The 19,194-nt window shown below is 42.8% G+C and overlaps 1 protein-coding gene across 4 annotated transcripts in view; it reads left to right on the plus strand.

The window, feature by feature from the left end:
* Positions 1–19,194, plus strand: part of LCLAT1 (lysocardiolipin acyltransferase 1) — a 1,406,982-nt gene that overhangs the window by 212,476 nt on the left and 1,175,312 nt on the right. The gene's annotated exons all lie outside the window — the stretch shown is intronic.

Genomic DNA, 19,194 nt, shown 5'->3' on the forward strand with positions numbered 1-19,194 from the left:
TTTGGTTGTGTACTTCTACCTATTTTAGGCAATGCATTATGTTTTTCGAGAAATAAAGTGGGCTGGATCGGCTATGCCGATGATTTGATTATCATGAACACCACCTTTATGGGAATCTACCATAGTGCTCTGGCAGTCCTAGAATATGCAGAACTGATTTGATTAGAAGTAAATTTGGACAAGACACAATTCATGCCAGCAGGTAGAAAACGATCTGGCAGGTTTAGCATTGTTAACTCGCTGGGAGTCATCAAAATGGTAACATGTTATAGATATCTGGATCTTACCTCAAAAATAAAGAAACATTTAATATTGTGACAAAATAAGAGAGCTAAAGCATTTTCCATCATGTCTGCACTGATCATCTTTAAAAAAACACACAAAAAAACAGCTGGCTATAGTCTCATCGCAGTCCTTAATGTGTTTAAACAGAAACTTTTGCAGCATTTTTATATGCTTTGGAAACGTGCTTTGATGAATGGGGTAACTAGGCAGACCAACTAGTGTATATGTATATGGAGAAGGATACTGGAGCTTACTAATTATACCCCCATTGAAGCAATAAGGCTCGAATTGGGCTTGATATCACTGGCTAATCTTATTGAAATATACAGATGTAAATTATATATAAAGGTCAATTTTGCTAAACCTGATTCCCTACTGGATATTGTGAAGTCCGCATTAGATGAGAACAAATGTGTTACACTGCAGAAATGTAAACAGAAAAATGATAAGTTCTTTAATAAGATGGAAACCTCGCTCAGAGTATGGTGAAGGTGCAGACTTAAAGCACTAAAGAATAGTGCAGAAGAATGGTACTGGGTTGCTAGCCATGAGTGTCTGTTATGAGATCTCACATATTCAAGGATGTATTTTGCATACAAACAGCCACAAATGTATCTAAAGCTCCTTCCTTCTCCTGTAACACGAAGAATGTTTATGAATTTACAATTCAATAGAATGGAGGTATTGGAAGTAAGGGGTGCATGGCTTGGCCTACCTAAGGGAAAACGGATATGTAGAATCTGTAGTGATACTAGATTGAATCAGCCAGGCATGTCCTTGCCTCCTGCTCTAAAATGATGGCGCATTATGAGCAATATTTGAGTAAATATGTTGAGAACCTGAATGATACTTCAAGAGAAGTATTTTGGCTAAGATGTGTAAATGGATATCGTTGTGGCCTTACAATTGCAATAACGCAGGTATGGAAATGTGCTAGAATGGATCTGCTGAGTTTTGAAGATGATGTGAAACTGTTAGCCAATCTGTAGACATGATTGGTGTGTAATACAAATTTTGATAATGCCCCTAACCTATAACTTGGATCTCATACTCTATTTCTTAATTGATATTGATGACTAACTTTTATTTTGATATTGATTAATTATATCTTTTATGAGCTGTAAGGAAATTAATTGAATGTTTCTTTTATATTTGTATTTTAATAAGTCTTGTATCAGTTTTCTATATGTTCTTTATGTGTAAAGGGGTGTGTGTGTATATATATATATATATATATATATTACACTGCCCGCGGTAGTGGCCGTGTAGTTATGGTTAAATTGCTAAACCCGAAGGAAGACCACTTTTTTGGTGGCTTATAACTTTGGGAAAGTTGGGTGAGGTTTCGTGGAGAGGGGGGCAAACTTATAGGGGGGTTTCCACATTTGTTCTCTCCATAAACTGAATGGGGAAAAACTTTGCACGTGGCTACAGGCTGAACGGCTAGATGGATTTTAATCAAATTTGCGGCAGCAGCGGGAGGGGCTTGTTTCACAAAGCGTGCTTTTGTGTGTTTGGTGGAAATCTGACCACTACTTTTGTTGCAAAGAACTGAAATGTATGTCTCAAAAAATGTGATATCTGTCTCCGCTCTGCAGACCCATTTCCCTGTTCGCTCCGCGAACAGAAGTCTCATTGGCTTGTCGTGCGCTCTGATGTCGGAGAACATTGGGCGCGGCCGGTGGTTGGCTGGAGGGAAGCTTGCTGTGCATCAAAGTTTTTGGGAAACGCCGCCATGGTGTATCGGAAGATAGTGCAGCACCGTAAGGGGTTTCAAACACGGTTTGCAGGATTGGGTGGATGAAAGAGTGGATGAAAAGGTTGGGGGAGTGAAAAGCAGAAAATATGATATATTTGTTTAGGTCGAAGAAGACGGTGCTGTGCGAGTGGTGTACGCGAGCACTGCAGCAATTTTGCCACGCCCGAAGGGGTTGCAAAACATGGTTTGCAGGATCGGGTGGGTGAAAGTGGGCATGAAAAGGTTGGGGGAGTGAAAAGCGGAAAATATGATATATTTGTTTAGGTCAAAGACGACAGTGGTGTCCTCAGGAGACAACCTTCTGCGGCGACTGCATGGGCGCTCCATTGAGAACGGATGGAAAGAAATTGACAATGTGTTATGCTGTTGCCTAGGGGTGTCGTTGCTTATGTTGTCTTTGTGGGTTTCCATTGTGTTGTGGCAGTGGGTAGGGGGGTCGGTGGCAGTGGTTGGTTTGGCGAGTATTGTACGTGGCCAAATGTTCTCATGCATGCCTCCATTGCCGTGTAGTTGTTGTTGCAAGGGCTAGGCTTTTGGGTGCATGGGAGGAGGCTGCAGGCCTCCGCATGTACCCAAGAGGCTAGGGCTTGGGCACAGCCTTGCTTCAGAGAGGGCAGTAAGACATGGAAGTATTTTTTACCATCACAGTTTTGCGCTATGGACCATTCACGCAGCTACTCGCATATACTTTATTGACGGGTAGCTGCACAGGCGACTATCATTCTTTGGTGAGTGCAGGTAGACTCCATTGGGGCTGGAGAGTGCATTGGAGAAAATATGAATATATTTCCAGTTGTGTTTTGTCTGCAAAGCTCCTACTGCCTTGTGTGCATGGCTAGGGCCCTTGGAGCTAACAGTGTGGCCACTGGTTGGAAGTACGTTTGAGAATGTTGCCTTGTTTGGGTCCGTTACTATACTCATACGTACCTGTAGTCAGGAAAGCTATGTGGCCACATGTTCCCATGCATGGCTCTATTGCCTTGTAGTGGGTGTGCCCAAGGCCTAGGCTCTTGGGTACATGGGCGGAGGCCTACAACCCCCGCAATGCAATGCAACCTTGTATGGGAGCACTGTGCTATTGGTATGTGCATTGCACACATATGTATAAAGAGTGGATTCCTTTTGCCTTAGCTCATTTGGATAAGTTATTATAACCATATCTTCTTACATCACACAGACATTGAAATATGTAAGTGTCCACGTTTGCAGAATCATTGTGGAGGACATGTTAGACTTCCTACAGCAGCTGTGGTGAGACATGCCATTATTTCCCTTTGGAATGGTGTAGCTGTGAACAGAGCCTTGCTTCAGGGAGTGTAGTAAGACATTGGGACATGTACGTTTTTTTTTACCATCACACTTTTGAGATATGGACCATTTACGCAGCAACTCACGAATAAATCATTGTCGGGTAGCTGCACAGGTGACTACCTTCAGAGCCCATCGGGAATGGGGTGAGTATTGCAGATGATATCGGGATATTTCCATTCGGTGTACTATGTTGTGTTGGGAATGGCAAGCCCCTACTGCGTTGTGTGCATGGCTAGGTTCCTTGGAACTAACAGTCTGGCCACTGTTTGGACGTAGCTTTCAGAATGTTTCCTTCGTTCCTATACTGATATGTAACTCCAGCGTACACTCTTGGAAGTATGCATCTCTCCTGTGGGTGGTCACATTACAGAATGGGTCTGGAGGACATTTTGCACTTGGTACACCACCAGAGATGGCGTGCAGTGCCTGCACTTGCATATGGTGTACGTCATTGGACTTGTTGCCATTCACAGACTGACATGCCACCATTTCTGTTTGGTAGGGTGTGCCCCTGATAATACTCTGTGCTTTGAGAGTGAAGAAAGATATTGCGACATGACACGAGTTCCTAAGAAGCACACGTTTAAAGTATAGATAATGAACAGACCGAAAGACTATTCACACCTCAGAACTTACTGAGATGACAACCTGGTCACTCTAAACGAGGAAATTATCATCTTCATAAAAATATCATTATGTATGAAAAATCTTTACAGAAATTCACTAATGAAATCAAAAGTAAAATGTTTCAAAAAAGAACACTTCATTTGTTAATGACAACCTCATAAAATGTCAATTGATTACGTTCAAAATCCAATAAAACAGAGTACCAAATTCAACACAGTACACCTTTACTTTCAATAGCATATGTATTTGGAATAAAATATATATATGTTTGTTTTTATAATATGGTCAAAAACATAAAATAGAACAAGGTATAATCAGGTAACAATCCTATGTTGATCTAACAATATTGTCTTCATATTGTTAAAAAACCAATTGATCAACACTTCATACGACGCATTTCGGGGTCCTATGTCCCCTTCTTCAGGTATGGATGATACTGTTAAATTCCCCTTTCTGTTAAAAAAAGATAAAGTATTTCCATCAGTAACTTCTAATGTTGTTTACAGTGCCAAGTCCCTATGCGCATGTCAATTAAGTACGTTCACTGACCTTGCTGTCCCACGGTGACTTCAATCCCACCAAGCGAACTGTGTTCATTCCTCAATCATTCGTATCTCCAGGATCTAAAAATAATTATCCAGAAGGTGTGTAAGATTCTTTTAATTTTACAGTAATGCAATGTCCAAAGAAAAGAAAGTGGAAAGCCACCTACTTGTTGGAAAACCGTCCAAACTTCCTAATATGGAGTTCCCATATCTCTCAGACTGAAGTCAGCTGTGTTTCCCCCATGATGGATCGAAAAAAGGAACCACCAATCCAGTAATGTATTTGTAAAGGACGATAAGTCTTGCATTCTACACAAGACTCTAAAATGATACTAGCTATTAGGACTCACCTCTTGATATGATCTCAAAAAAACCGAAGTCCGGGAACAGGGAGAAAAACTGCATGAGCAGTCTCCCGTCCTGGGCCTCGGTTATAAACTCTTCCTGATGTGGTCACGTGATTGCGGTTCCGATCACGTGACGCGTAACAATCATTTTAACTAAAGAACTTCATAATGATATTTAAGAATTCCTTGCTCTATTTTTCCTCATAAAATTCTAAGCCCAGGTGCCGAAAGGACTACTGCTTCAGTATGCTTTCATGCCGGGCTTCGGTTTTCACTCTCAATCTAGTCACGTGATTGTGATGCCGGTCACGTGACAATTACGCATTAAATTTACACAGTATTGTTAGATCTTCCAAGCATAATACGGATGTCACGCTTGTCTACTCCATGTAAACAGTTCGTAGACTACATGGCACGTGACTCCTTACCCCAAAAATTATATGTAACATTCAATTATGCTCCAATACTTCATCCGGCGTTGTAAATAACAAGTAATATGATTCAAGACTCTTCATGAACAAACCAATAGGTAAGTTCAAAACAACAAGCTGTGCTCACTATATGGAATTTTACGTACTTGTAAATGATGAACATCAGTTTACTTGATGACCCTAGTAATGATGCGTACTAATGGAGTTCTAAGTTAACTCAGACAATAATAATATCTAACTTGGATGAGTCATAAAGTAATTTTAGGATCAACAGGAAGCGCTAACGGTGCTTGGCACTGAAAAAATGACATTATCCATTGTTTACAATTTTCGCTTTTGGGGAAATCAAAGGATATTTAATATAGTGCATACTCCTCAGTTTGCATGTTATTCTATACTCACTGCAATATAGGGTATCTTATAGCTCAACAATCAAACATTACATATTTCTCACAGTATTAAAACAACAAAGAAAAACTACTAAATATAACAAGTTAAATCCAACTCGTTATTCATTCCTCTAGGCTCCAAGGAATCTAACCTCTCACTCCATTCAATCTCTTTCTGTCTCAGAAGTAACTTGATGTTTCCTCCTCGTTTTGGACTTTTAACATAATCAAGGATAATGGATTTCATCTGAGCTATGGTATGATTATGGAGATTAAAGTGTTATGATACCAGTGAATGGATAGATTTATTTCTTCTATTTGATTTATGTTCAGTCCATCTTGTTTTCACTTTTCTTTATGTTAAACTTACGTAGAAGATGCCACACGGGCATCTGATTCTATAAATTACATTCAATGTGTCACAGGTGCTCGTATGAGTAAATTATTTTTTTTTACCCGTGTACGGATGATTAATGCGTGAACCTCTGATCACATTATGACAATGTTGACAGTTGTTGCAGGGCAACGTGCCTTTGAATATGTTCAATCTTTTTGATGATGTTTCATATTCTGCTTTAACTACAAAATCTTTGATACATTTACTCTTTCTGTAAGCAAAAGTTGGAACATTTTCAAACAGTTGTGCCAAAATCGGGTCCATTTTCAACATTTCCCAATTCTTTTTTAGGATTTTTTTTAATCTTGTGACTTTGTTCTGAGTAGGTAGTAACATAAACCAATGAGTCTTGATCAGTTTTTTCTGATGGTGCTAAACGTTCCCTTGTCAATGATGATGGTTTGATACGTGAAGTGGTTAATAAATCTTGTAAATAACCTCTTTCTATGAACTTATCCTGTAATTTTGTCACTTGGTGTAGGGTATGCTTTCTATGGTGGTCTTCGGATGAAAGCTGGATGCCAATAATATACTGTTCCTATCAGTAGGATTATAGTAGATAGTGGTGTGCAATTGTTTGTCTTTGCTGTAAATTTCCACATTTAGAAAATGAATGCGACTTTTAATGGTTGCGGTTGTAAATTTGATTCTTGGAGCCAACTGGTTTATGTACGCAAAAAATTCCAAAAGATTCTCTTGGGGCCCTCTCCTAATTCCAAAGATGTCGTATATAAAACGAAAATAACATCTCAGATGGTCCTTGTATTGTGTTTTGTTCAATACCGCCGTTTGTTCGAGGTATGCCATATATGTATTGGCATATCCTGGTGCCATGGCACCCATGGATGCACCAGATGTTTGCACAAAAAATCTGTCTTCAAATCGGAAGAAGTTATTGGTGAGTACCATTTTCAACAACCTTAAAATGCATAATTTGTTAGCTCTGCAACCTTGAGATGCACATCACTCCATGGCTTCCAAGCGTTCTTCGTGTGAAATATTGGTGTACAGAAAGGAATTAATCAATTCTTGAGCCCGTTCTGTTGGGTCAATAAATACTTCCAGGTAAGTGTATTGATCCTGCAATTGTCTTTCATTCTCCTGTTTGTAAAATGATCGATTCATAATAACCAAGGCCCCACCCAATGTACAGACCGACCCACATAGATTTGCACCGGACAAAACCGTCTACGCCGTTAAGTCCTGCTATATACAGGATGGCAGCCCATCTGACTGTCAGATTTCTTTTGCGTACTTCTTGAGATGGCCAACGAACATGGTTGGGGTTCCTATTGTGTGCAATTTTAATGTGTGCATCGCTTCCATTACCTATATGTGTGGGCATGATACACCATCGCAACAGTCACTGGCATAGCTGACTTCAGTTGTGGAGAATTGTTGCTAACGGTGTGCACTCCTGGTATTTTCATTACGTGCATACCAAGCTGGAAACAAATATTTCAAAAAAAGGTAGCAGGCGCTCCTCTCCAGAAGGAACATGGCATGATAACCAGTTCTGAGATGAGAGTTTGCAGCACATGCTTTTTGCTCACTGTATCTTTCACAGATGGGTAATCTCCATTTGCATATCGGTCTTTGTCCCGCCCACATGGGCAGTCCAGCACCGAAATGCTATGGCAATTCCTCTCTGAACAAGAGTACCAACAGCAACCCCATACATGTGTTTCAGCCTTGTTGGGCCTCATCAATGAGGTGAAGCTGCGCCTCTCTGAGCACAGTGAGCTGGAAAAGAACCACATAAGCATAAGCAGACATGCGCACACAGAGTATATGGTTCCAGAACATTCCCATACTTTACGAACAACACTGTGAATTGTTGCAAGTGCTTTATTTAGCTACAGAATGATCCCGAGAATGTGTACGGTGGCTGCAATCACCGCTCTTTTATTTCGCAAACAAAATCCGGTGTGCAATGCTATCTGTGCACTTCTGTACTTCTTTTGTCGTCTGGCAAAGTGGAAAAAGGAATAATATATGGTCCTTGGTGGGCCGTGTGGAAGAAGGCATTTTATTTGCAAAGTAGGGAAGGTAGCAGTTGGTGCCTCTGTGATGCCTTACATAAACGTTTGCAGGTTGGTTCGTATTGCCGGAACCTCAAATGGACATACAGGCCCATATCAGTCGGCCCAGATAACTATGATGGAAAACACATCGCTTATGGTAATCTTGCAATGCTTGGTCCACCACCCGTCTGCTGGATTGTGGAAGGAGTGACACGCGCAGTAAGGTGCAAGGCATCGAAGAAGAGACGGGAATAAGAATAGATCTATGTAGCCGTTATTAGTGGCCGTTTACAGGACAATATTTTGCGGGAAGGATATTGTAATAGGTGGCTGCCTTGTGGACCATGTACTGTATTTGTATTGAGTAGCTTCATTTGTTAACCCACTGCCTTGCTCTCTGTTTTGTAGATGATACTGTCCTTGTATGGCTCCACACAAGTGAAATGTCTTTGAAACGTTGCCACCAGACGCTCCTTTCATGTTTACTTTTTTTTTTAAATGACAGTGCTAGCGAGTGTTGTTAGACCCACGGCACAATGTCTCTGTGTGTGTCGAAAGTAAAAACGTAAAAAAAGAACCCTCACGGGGGTCCCATTGGATTGAAGGAGAATGCAGGAGCTGTTTTGCTAAAACTTGCCACATTGAAATGTGACCTGTGGAAACAGACAAGGTTTCTATCATATTAGGTCCAGGGACAATTCTGATGGAGTAAGTGCATAGAAGAAAGTAAGGGGAGGAGATAGGAAAAGGGAGAAGGGAAAGGAGGAGAGAACAGAGAGTAAGCAGTCAAAAAGAGTGGAGAAGCAAGAGTGGAGAGCGAATGCAATTGCAGAAGTCAGTAGTAACACATAATGTTGCAAGCCTGGATACAAGATGAAGATGGGAACAGCATGATTCAGGGCCACTATGAGTACAAGATGCAAAGGAAGTCCAGCATGAGAGTTGAGAAAGAGTGATGCAACAATATTGAATGCATGACTGGAGCCTGTACACTGTACTGGGTGTAGTGAAGCGTGTAGGGCGTAGGCGCAAGGTGCATAGTGTTTTATAGGTGTACATTGCAAATTGTGGCATTGCTATGTGCATTGCTGAAATAAGTGCACACATTGTGCTGTGAACATTGTAGAGAAGTATGATAGCAATGATTTCATACTTATTGTTTGGATTGGGGGCTGTGCGTTTTTTTGAGTATGGAATGTGAAATGTTGTAGTACTCGTTGCTGCATTATCTGTGGGAAAAGAGAACAGAACATGTTAGAGCAGGTATTTTGTTACTTTGCAGTCTACACCATTGCATATATTTATTTACTTTGTGGACCCTTATTACTAGTACTTCATAGGTACTATGCTTTGAACCAGTGCACTGTGCAATGTGCGCAATTCCTGTGTTTCTTTGCATAAGCATTGTGTCTGTGGGGGAAAATAATCCATGCTGGATAAAAAAAAGAAACTTAAACATTTCTTTGCTGCTATGATGCACAATGATTTACAGTAACTTTAGCAGTGGTTGAAGCAATTTTTAAGGTGTGCTCTTGAAGTAAGAGGAAATGTAATGGTTTACGATTTCTGGCATATACATGTTGGTAGGATGGGTGGTGTTGTATAGCAGTTTGGTGTTTTGTAAATGTTTACCTGCTTCCTTTTTGTAGCACTGTTTCTTTATGCGTTTGGTTGCTGCTGGTGTTTTTGTCACGATTCCAGTGCGGGTATAAGGCAGATGGATCAGGGCCAGGAGGATCTCCCCCCATGACAGTGTAGGGAGACAATGGGTTTGTGGGATGGCTGGCTGGCCGAGGCGTATATGGAACAAGGCAGCAACCCATCCTAACATTCCTGCGAAAGAGGCACCCACTGTGGAACTCAAAATGGCATCTGATAGATACATGGATCTGACATCCTTGGAGGTCTACTGCTGACAGGTCGTGGATCGCGGCTATAAAACCACAACCCGGGCTGCACCATACGCTTAGCGTTTCCTCTGCTTCCTAACAGAGCAGTGTTACGCTTACCGCTTCCGTTTCTTTTGCACATGCAATCGACACGTACGCAGGTTTGGAGCATTCTCACCCGGAATTGAAGAACTACTTTCCCCTGGCAGGCTACTGCTTCGTTTTCGGTCTTGATCCTTACCTTGACCTCGGTAGACTTGTGGCGTCCCATCCTGGTAACCCAATCTCTACGGTCCTTCGTCTGCAGTCCACAGTAATCACAGCTTCTGGGAACCTGAAATCAGAAAACGACAATAGTAAGAGACTGAAATACCACATACCTCCCAGTTCCTGTACCCGGTTTAACTTGGACTCGCTTGCATGCAAGTTTCAGCTTCTTCGCTCGCTCTGAGTCCAGACAGCTTGCCAGTGTTTCGCCTAGAAGTGGTGAAATAAAGAGACTATTAATATTCAACGCATCAACAAAGACATTTTACATACAAGCTATGTTTTACATTGAGAAGTGGCCAAGATCTAGAATAACGCCTCACCAGAACTTACGTGCTCATCATCCGTATCCAGTGCGTTGCAGCTAGTCTGGACCACTATTCTTCAGTGAAGAAACTGGAGTCGGATACCTGCCAGCTAATCTTGGCCTTCAGTCCTCAGTTCATTATGGTGAGCAAAAGCCGCGATGTGCCAGCCAGCCACCTACCTGAGGGAAGGGGAGAGACGGCGCTTGGGAGTGAAAGCAATAGAAACTGATACTGAATACATACACTTACCTTTAGGTTATCCACACCCGCCGAACACCATTTTCCAGAAGTTCATCCAGGTCACTCCAAGCCTCACGGTCCTCTGGAGGTTAAGCCACCGGCAGACCGCTGGGGAAGAGAGTGGCTTGGGAATTTTTCAGTGCAGAGTTAACCCGGGTGAGCGGGCAACGCAACAGAACAGTCTGGACCAGGCACTCCTGTAGGGCACCAGATGTAAGTGTTACAGCCCACGTCACAAGCCCTGCCCGAGTGTCATGGAATCGGGGGTAGACCAATTAGCAGCCCTTTTGGGGGACTTGCGAGCAGAGGTACATGCAGCCCGTTCAGAAACAAACTCTGTGAGAAGGGAAGTAGTAGTTAATAGAGAAAGAACCGATGACTTGACCAAACGCCTGTTGGTAGCGCAAGCAGGCCAGGTGCCACTACCTGACTCATCTGCAGGGACCGTAGTTGGGCCGCCTCATATCCATGTAACCACCCCAACTCCCGTTCCCCTGGCGCATCCTGAACGATTTCTAGGGGACCCACAAAGGTATGCTATTTTTATGAACCAGTGTAGATTACATTTTTTGTGTCGGCCAGGGGCCTTTCCTATTGACCAAATCAAGGCCACTTTTGTGTTGTCATATTTGGGTGGCCATGCCGCTAATTGGTCAGTGCATTTAGTGAATCGAGATTACCCCATTCTGCATAATTTTGGTGAATTCCAACGGGAGTTAGACAAACTATTCGCTCGCAGAAGCCAGGGACAAGCATTACATGGAGAGTTGTTGACCTTACGGCAGGGACCACAGGAATTGCTAGTATACATCGCTGCATTTAAGCGACTCATCGCTGAAAGCAATTGGCCCGAAGAAAAAAGGACCACCCTTTTCTATCAGGGTCTGCGTGGGGAACTTAAAGATGTGTTGGCACAAGTGGTCAATCCGCCGGGATGATGCTCAGAATACATAGACTTAGTAGTACAGTTAAACCACCGATTACAGGAGAGAAAGACATATTGCTCCCAGTCGGACCCTGTGCTCAGGAGAATACCCCAGAGCCCATGCAGTTGGGTAGTGTGAAGGGGCCACTATCCAAAGAGGAAAGAGAGAGAAGTCGCCAGCAACAGTTGTGCTTATATTGTGGCAAAGCAGGCCCCTTTCTGAAGGACTGTACTAACAAACCAAGCAAACAGTCCTTGGGAGCAGCTGAGGTGCTCCCAGTGAATCCAAAAGATCCCACTCCACCGTCGGGAAAGCTCGAAGACTCGACAAGTGGAGGGATCGGCTTGTCGAGGGAGGAGAAATCAACCACGGTCTCACACCTTACAGTACCTGTCATCCTTATCGGACCAGAACAACCCCAAAAGAACTATGCCTTGGAAGCCTATATCGACTGCTGTGCAATCAGTAATTGCATAGATATGAAAGTGGTGCAGAGAATCGGCATACCAGGGCAACGAAGGAAGAAGGTGGACAACATAGTCTCGGTAGATGGTTCACCATTGTCATCTGGGCCAGTAATGCAGTGTACGGAAGAGGTCGAACTATTGTGCAGAGATGGCCACTGAGAGTGTATAACCTTCAACCTGATTAATGCCCCACAATTCCAACTTATACTCGGCATGCCTTGGTTGGAGTACCACAATCCTGTTATTAACTGGAAAACACATAAAATAATCTTTCCATCTGAGTGCCTTAGCACCTGTTACCTGTTTGTACCGGCTGTGGCCAAGGAGCCAGCGTCTAGAACACAAAAGTTTGGGGCCATGATACAGCCCAATGGAGAGAAAAAACTACCTGCCATATACAAGGAATTTGAAGACGTGTTTAAAAAAAACAAGCCAATACCCTTCATCCTCACCGGCCATATGATTGCCAATTCGATTTGATGCCAGGCTCGCAGGTTCCATGTAGCCGCGTTTATGCTCTTACGGAGAAAAAAAACCAGCACCTGCGAGAGTGCTTGGACCAGTTCTTGGCAAACAGATTTATTCCACCCTCCAAGTCCCCTTCTTCTTCAGCTCTTTTTTTCATACCATATAAGGAAGGGGGCCTCAGAAGTTGCATCGATATATATAGGGGACTCAATAAGGTAACCGTGAAGAATAGGTACCCTCTACCTTTGATTCCAGTATCTTTGGACCAAGTTAAAGAGGCAAAGATATACAGCAAATTGGATTTGCACAAGGCTTACCATTTAGTCCGCATAACGGAGGGGGATGAGTGGAAAACTGCTTTTCGCACCAAATTTGGGTTATTCGAATATACAGTCATGCCCTTTGGCCTGTGTAATGCACCGACGGCCTTCCAGTTCTTTATTACAGACATTTTACGAGAACTCCTAGATGTTTGTGTTATGGTCTATATCGATGATTAAGTTAAAGCTGTCCTGGCAAACCTCTGCGAACACCGTTTGTATGCAAAGTTGGAGAAATGTTACTTTCACGTGACCACAGTGGAGTTCTTAGGAATGTTCTTAACATTGCACTGCATCCAAATGGACAATCGCAAGGTGGAAGCAATCTTAAAGTGGCCCTCGCCTACGTCTGTGAAAAACGTGCTAAGTTTCTTAGGATTCGCTAACTTTCATAGGTGATTCATACACCACTTTTCGACCATTGCACAACCCATCACGTCATTACGGAAAAGGCACAAAACCTTCATGTGGACCGATGATGCTGAACAAGCGTTTAAACAACTCAAACACAGTTTATCTCGAGGCCGATTTTGAAATACCCAGATCCTGAGCTTCCATTCATCGTTGAAACTGATGCATCCAGCGTGGCGATAGGAGCTGTATTGTCACAACAAGATACAACCACTAATCAATTACATCCTGTGGTTTGGTCCAAGAAATTCTCTCCTGCGGAACTGAACCATACAGTAAGTGACAAAGAGTTGTTTGCAATTAAAGCTGCTTTTAAAGAATGGCGTCATCATCTGTTAGGCGCAAAACATGCAGTTACTGTCTACACCGACCATCGCTATCTACAATATCTGCGACCAGCACAGGTGCAAACTCCCCGTCAGCTTAGATGGGCCCAGTTCTTTTTGGAATATGACTTTGTCATAACCTTCCGTCCAGGAGTCAAAAACAGAAAGTCGGATGCCCTATCCCGCATCGGATGGAATCTGGTGGGAAGAGATGTTTGTGCAGTTCTAGACCCCGTGGCTATAATCTCAGGAAGTAAATTGTTGGGATTGACAAATTCAATGCTGCCTCCTTTAGATTAGCTGTGAATTGAAATTAGGCAATATCTAAAACCAGAACAGTTCCACGTTTGGGTGTCCCAAGACCCTCAACGAACCATTGAAGATGGCGTACTGTACTGTCGAGGGTGTCTGTACTGGAGCTGACCATGCAAGACAACGTTTACACAACTACCATGATGCTTTAACCGCTGGCCATCCTGGAATCACCAAAACCCTAGTGAAAATTCAGCAACATTTTTGGTGGCCTAAGTGGCGAAAGAACATCATCCAATATGTAAAGACTTGGATTTGTTTTTGAAGTCTTGTTGCGGGCACACAAATCACATCAGGATTACTTGGACCATTGTCCATACCACTTTTTCCATGGCATACAATATCACTGGACTTTATTGCCAAATTCCCTCCTTGTAACGGGTACAACACCATCCTGATAGTATTGCACTTCCTAACCAAGATGGCACATTTTATCTCAATGAAAGGCTTACCAAATGCAGGGACTCTTGCTCAAGTTTTCCTAACAAACATTGTACGATTACATGGGTGTCAATCCGTAATCCTCTCGGACCGAGGGAATCAATTCATATCCAAATTTTGGAAGAGTTGTTCTGATAAGGCTCAAATTGAAATCAGACTATCCACCGGCCATCACCCACAAACCGATGGTCAGACAGAGAGAACTAACCAAACGCTTGAGCAATACCTGCGTTGCATGTTTACCCAAGCCGACAGTTTGGTTAATCTGCTCTGGGCAGTGGAATATGCATACAACAACAGTATTCCCAGTGCCACAGGTTTTTCACCCTTATACTTTCTACATGGAAGGGATCCACGTACCACAGCTCTCTATCCCGCTACCGCTTTAGAAATGCCAGCTGTAACGTCTTTGCATACCAGAATCAGAGAAACTTTAAGAAAAGCCACCGGATCCCTGCACGATACCAAAGCTACTCAGAAACCTTTTGCCGATAAGCAAATAAAAATTGCACCAGTTTATGAAATCAGCGACCAAGTCTGGCTCTCCAGCAAACTTATTTGGTTAAAAGGCCCCAAAAGGTTTCACCCTAAATTCATTGCTCCCTACCGCATAACAGCCATCATTAACCCTGTTGCACTTAAACTGGGGCTACCCCCGTCATTGTAGATCCACCCTGTCGTCCATGCATCGTTACTTAAACAAGTACACCAGGCACACGAAATTCCACGTCTAATCCTCCAGTAGAAATTCTAAATGGGGAGAAAGAGAACGAGGTACGGGACATCTTGGATTCCAAGATTATTAGACGAAAATTACATTAGCTGGTTGATTGGAAGGGGTACAGCACTTTAGATCGTACTTGGGAAACAGTAGAAAACATTCATGCACCTCGTTTGTTAGCCCGTTAACACCATAATCATCCCACAAAGCCAGCACCTGGGTCGGCCCTCCTTGGGGGGAGGGGGGCTTTTGTAGGGGAGTGCTGTCACGATTCCAGTGTGTGTACAAGGCAGTTGGGTCAGGGCCAGGAGGATCTCCCCCATGACAGTGTAGGGAGAGGATAGGTTTATGGGATGGCTGGCTGGCAGAGACGTACATGGAACAAGACGGCAACCCATCACAACATGGCTGCCTAAGAGGAACCCACTGTGGAACCCAAGATGGCACTGGATAGATATATGGATCTGACATCCTTGGTGGCCTAGTGCTGAGCACACCCGGCGCTTAGCTTTCCTCTGCTTCCTAACAGAGCAGTGTTACTCTTACCGCTCCTGTTTCTTTTGCACGTGCGATCGGCATCTACGCGAATTTGCATCATTCTCACCCTGAATTGAAGAACAACTTGCCCCGGCGGGCTCCTGCTTCAAGTTCGGTCTTCATCCTTACCTTGACCTCGGTAGACTTGTGGCATCCCATCCTGGTAACCTGGTGTCTCCCGTCCTTCGTCTGCAGTCCACAGTAATCCCAGCTCTTGAGAACCTGAAATCACAAAACGAAAATAGTAAGAGACTGAAATACCACATACTTCCCAGTTCCAGTACCTGGTTTAACTTGGACTCACTTACATACAAGTTCCAGCTTCTTCGCTCCGCTCTGAGTCCAGACAGCTTGCCGTTGTTTCGCCTAAAAGTGACGAAATAAAGAGACTATTAATATTCAATGCATCAACAAAGACTTTGTACATACAAGCTATGTTTCACATTGAGAAACGGCCAAGATCTGGAATAAGGCCTCACCAGAACTTACCTGCTCATCATCTGTATCCAGTGCGTCGCAGCTGGTCTGGACCACTAGTCTTCAATGAAGTAACTGGAGTCGGATAACTACCAGCTTAACCTTGGGCTTCAGTTCTCAGTTCATTACGGTGAGCAAAAGCCTTGACGTGCCAGCCAGCCACCTCAGGGAAGGGGAGAGATGGGAGGAGGGAGAGAAAGCAATAGAAACCAATACTAAATACATACACTTACCTTTGGGTTATCCAGACCCCCCGAACACCATTTTCCAGAGGAACCATGTTCATCCAGGTCCCTTCCACCCTCACAGTCCTCTTGATGGTAAGCCACCGGCAGAAGCTCGGGAAGAGAGTGGCTGGGGTATACTTCAGTGCACAGTTAACCCGAGTGAGGGGACAGCACATCAGAACCGTCTGGACCAGGCACTCCTGCAGGGCACCAGAGGTAAGTGTTACAGTTTTGCAAGTATTGTGGCATTGTACTGTACTACTGCAGAATTGTGACAGTAGTTATGTATCTGTTGGCGTACTGTACCTGCTCATACTTTGGAAGTGTTTGAGGATATGTTTGTAGCACAGTGGTTGTTGAAGCTTGAGTTGGGTTGTTGTAATGCTGCAAATAATATTGTAGTATTTTGGTTGCAGTTACATACCAGGTGGCGTATTCTACAGTGTCCCATTCCTGTATGGTAGGTTTACATGCTTGTGCATTCCTGTTGCCTCTTTCACATGTGTATACATTCTGAAGTTGTGGTGTACCACTATGGGTTTACGTAGTGATAGTTACATATGCATAGTATTTGTATGCGTATTCTTACAGAGGTGGTGACGCATTTGCGTACTTGGTGGTTTCAGAGTTTACTGAGGATACTTTTGAACCCTCATACTTGGGACTTTCCCTTTTAAGTATTATGTGGAAAATAGTGCTACTGTCATTTGTGTATGCATATTGTTTGTCGGAGTGTACTCATTGGGTTCATTGGGGATAAAATGATCCAGCACATACTTTAATGCATTTCTTGAATGTGTGCTCTATTTTAACTTGCTTTAGGGCAACAGTGTGGAAGGTAATTCTTTATTTGTGCCTTTACGAGGGTACTGGTTGGTGCTGGGGAGTAAAGTATAGTAGTTTTGTACATCAAGGACTACATTTTGGCTTCAAGAATATTAAGTAGGCATTTGCAAGATTTGCAGGTAATCTCTGCTTTGGAATGATGGAACTATCATTGCATTCCCACCATGAGCATTGGTTTCTATTGTATGCGGTATGGACTGGTTGTGTCGCCTGTGTGGTAGATTATGGCTACTGTTGTGAAGGTTTTCTTGCCAAGTGATACCTGGCCATGTGTGAAGACAGTAAGTTTGCATTTGTTTTTGGTTCCATCGGCATTGTATCTTAAGAGCATTACAATTATATATTGACTATGTGAGAGTATATGTAGCGACGACCGATTATCAGAATTGCACGATGTACACAATCTGCTATAGTTTGCATTGTGCACCTCTTGCTGAAATGGACTCAGTTAGGTATTGCTACATGCACAAAGCATTTGTTGGGGACTTCATCCTGAATGAGGTGGTTGCAGAGACTGCATGTATGTTTCCACATTTAGGAAATGTGAAATATTTCATTTATGAGTATGTTTTTCCTTTCCAGCATTTGTATTAGGTACATTACCAATTCCTGTGGATCTTCTTGTCACTTTAACGTGAATTTCACCATTCCAGCACAGTAGTCCAATTCTTGCCTTACTCCTGAGACACACTGTAAGTGTTGTCAAGATTACTTACTGCATTTCTGTGAAGGAGGAGCATTTGTAAACAGAACTGGTCTGCGCCATTTAAATAAATGTTTTCCACAATTGCTGGCATTTGGAATAGAACATTTATTGTGACATTTGCATAGCAATTAACACCTGTTGTATAAGAACATTTCAATGGACCAGTTCCTTCTGTGTCTGAGTACTTTGATGGAAGGGTACATGGTGTTTTTGAAGAGGCACTTTTATGTGTGTGGAGTTGCCTTGTCTTTTTTACTCCTTTTGTCTGTGCTTTTGGTAGTTGATGTAGTATGAGCTGATTTCAATTTCTTTGGTGGTACTGTTGCCAACTCATTTAATGCTGTGCCTTTCAGAGTTACAATGGGCTTCTTACAACAAAGGAAAATGCACATATAAATTCAGTAACAATTTACATATCAACCTTTATTTGCACACATTCATAGCCACTATTCGGAACGGAAAGGGGGACCAGAAATGAATACATATACTGGGGATGTTCAGCATTTCTGCAAGTTGGTGGTGAGGGGAGGAAGGGATTGAGGTCTCATCGAAGCGTGTCTCATGACACACAATTTGCAGTGTTGGGTGCTGGGAAGTGGGCATGTGCAGGTGGGGCTGTGGTATTTTATTTTCTCCATAATGTTCTTGTACAAAATTATTCAAGTCGGCAAAATTGTTCAGTAATTCATCCATTTTGGCATCCAGGCAGTCTGCTTTTATATTTACAGCGTTTCTGTCAGTTTCTGTGGCTGTATGTTGCTGTGGAAGAGGTGCCGCTTCTGGTGTACTCCTTTGTATTCTGTATGTTCTGTTAAAGAAAAACAAATTTGTTTAGTATACATGAAGCAATATATTGTAATTGTGTTACTTTTCACACTGTATTCCCAAACATATGAGGTTATTATGGTCACTCACTTTGTCATGCGGGAAATTCTCCTCCAGCCATTCTAGGGTCCTTGCACTTGCAGTAATTCTTTCCCTTTTGACACTGCAGTGCCTACCAATGGAGTTATCGTCCTAATTCATTTTTTCATGCGGAAAATTCTCTTCCATCATAGCGTGGTTGCCATTGCTGCGCACAAAAAGAAAACATTATGCTTTCCTACTATTGTACACTGCAGGACCTGTGCGATTACAACATACACTTTAGTGTACTTACTACTTTGCACTTACGTTCTGCTCTCAGTAGT

Source organism: Ambystoma mexicanum, chromosome 4q (genome assembly GCF_040938575.1).
Source record: "Ambystoma mexicanum isolate Mex_15411 chromosome 4q, UKY_AmexF1_1, whole genome shotgun sequence".
In the NCBI taxonomy this organism is placed as follows: domain Eukaryota; kingdom Metazoa; phylum Chordata; class Amphibia; order Caudata; family Ambystomatidae; genus Ambystoma; species Ambystoma mexicanum.